Source organism: Lagenorhynchus albirostris, chromosome 3 (genome assembly GCF_949774975.1).
Source record: "Lagenorhynchus albirostris chromosome 3, mLagAlb1.1, whole genome shotgun sequence".
Classification (NCBI taxonomy): Eukaryota; Metazoa; Chordata; class Mammalia; order Artiodactyla; family Delphinidae; genus Lagenorhynchus; species Lagenorhynchus albirostris.
The window spans coordinates 82,334,019-82,336,238 of record NC_083097.1 but is presented as its reverse complement, the minus strand read 5'-3'; the positions used below and the strand labels follow the sequence as shown (position 1 = coordinate 82,336,238).

Here is a 2,220-nt window from a genome sequence, read left to right as displayed (position 1 = left end):
GGCTTCCCTGGTGGCGCAGAGGTTGAGAGTCCGCTTGCCAATGCAGGGAACATGGGTTCGTGCCCTGGTCCGGGAAGATCCCACATGCCACGGAGTGGCTGGGCCCGTGAGCCATGGCCACTGAGCCTGCGCGTCCGGAGCCTGTGCTCCGCAACAGGAGAGACCACAACAGTGAGAGCCCGCATACCGCAAAAAAAAAAAAAAAAAAAAAAATCTATATATATCTATATATCTATAGATATATAGATATATATATAATATAACTACAAATTTAAGAAAAATGTGGATGGTTTGGAGACTTTTTAGCAGAATTATGAGTTAAAATTCATTGTTGTGGTCCACTCTAAATCTGACTTTTTAATAGCTTTATCAACTATCATACCCTAGATAAGAATAGTAACTGAAGATGGTAGATTTTAGTATGGCTGAGGACTGCCAGATATCCACAAAGGGATACTGGGTATCTGGAAGAGATCCCTGGTGGTCCAAAAACAAAATCTGTTCTTGCATCTGCTCCAATCCAGCTTTCTGACTGTCTCTCCTTTTTTCAGTATTTTCACATTCTTCTGTGCCGTCATTTATAAAACATATCTGTTAATTAAATGTGTTCTATGTCTCTGGGGAATTGATAACTTGATTTGAAAGCAATTTAAAAAATAAAGTTCAGGGGTTTCCCTGGTGGCGCAGTGGTTGAGAGTTCGCCTGCCGATGCAGGGGACACGGGTTCGTGCCTTGGTCTGGGAGTATCTCACATGCCGGGGAGCGGCTGGGACCGTGAGCCATGGCCGCTGAGCCTGCGCATCCAGAGCCTGTGCTCCACAATGGGAGAGGCCACAACAGTGAGAGGCCCGCGTACCCCTCCAAAAAAAATTTAAAAATAAAGTTCAGGCCCCCAAATGGTGGCCAGCTGCTACCAGAATTTTCTCAAACTCTGTGAGGAATGGCCAGTGGACGAGACCAAATGAGGCCGGGACTTGGGCGCATATCAGTGGGAGCGGGTAGCGCACGCCTTTCAGGAGGGAGAGAACACCCAGATTGCAGAGCCTGAGGCCTGTGATCAGTTGTACGAGAGCTTAGTACTTCTCCATTCAAACTACTACAAACACAAGTACCCTCGCCCCAGAGACACAAGCTTCAGTGGCCTGTCCCTGGAAGAATACAAACTGGTCCTGTCCACAGATACCTTGGAAGAGTTTAAGGAGATGAATAAAGGCGTGTGGAGGAACTGCAGGAGAAGTTTGCCCCCAAGGATCCTGAGGAGAAACATAAGGCCTGGGCTAGGGCCTTATCGTGACCGCATTACCTAAGCGTGAAGTACTGTACATTGACATCATCAGTAAAATGCCCTTATTTCTCCATCAAAAAAAAAAAAAAAAAAAAAGTTCATATACCTATAATAATTCTTTTAACCTTTTTATTTTATATTGGAGTATAGCTGATTAAGACTGTGATAGTTTCAGGTGCACAGAAAAGTGACTCAGCCATACATACACATGTATCCATTCTCATATACCTATATATAATGATACTGAGTGTTGAAATAATTATTTTTGGAATATGTTTTAAAATGATGGGAGGGAGACGCAAGAGGGAGGAGATATGGGGATATATGTATTTGTATAGCTGATTCACTTTGTTATAAAGCAGAAACTAACACACCATTGTAAAGCAATTACACTCCAATAAATATATTTAAAAAAAATGGAACAGTAAAATAAAGTCACAGGCTGAATTTTCTTATATAAGAGGTACTTTTTCTCACCATGAGTTTGTTTTTCAGCCCTATTTAATTTGGAAACTGGCCTGTTTGAATACCTAGAGCGGAAACTTCCTCACCCAGCAGTTAAAGAAGGGCATAATGTCAGATTCTAAACTTTGTTTTCCATGTAGGACAGCAAACTGTTACCTCCTTGTATAGGTGCTTTTAATTACAGACTAGATTGGTCAATGGGATAGTGCCACCCAAATGATATATATAAAATGACCAAGATTTAGAGACATCAGGTATTACCGTGTGCAGAGTAATAGCAAGATGGGTGTCACATTCACCTCCTTTTCCTTGTACATAGATTACATGCTCATTAGTTTATAGACATCATGATAGTAATCTAATTTGGGACAAACGGAATAGATCTCATGCCAGGTTTGTATTTGGGAAGCCACAGGGTTGGTGCAATGCTGCTTCCTGGGGGATCTACAGAGAAGACTGACCCAACCTGG

General features: G+C 42.4%; 1 pseudogene; it reads left to right on the top strand.

Annotated features, from left to right (window-relative positions):
• Nucleotides 1–896: 896 nt before the first annotated feature.
• On the top strand, nt 897–1,294 carry LOC132518163 (ubiquinol-cytochrome-c reductase complex assembly factor 2-like; annotated as a pseudogene).
• Nucleotides 1,295–2,220: the final 926 nt, after the last annotated feature.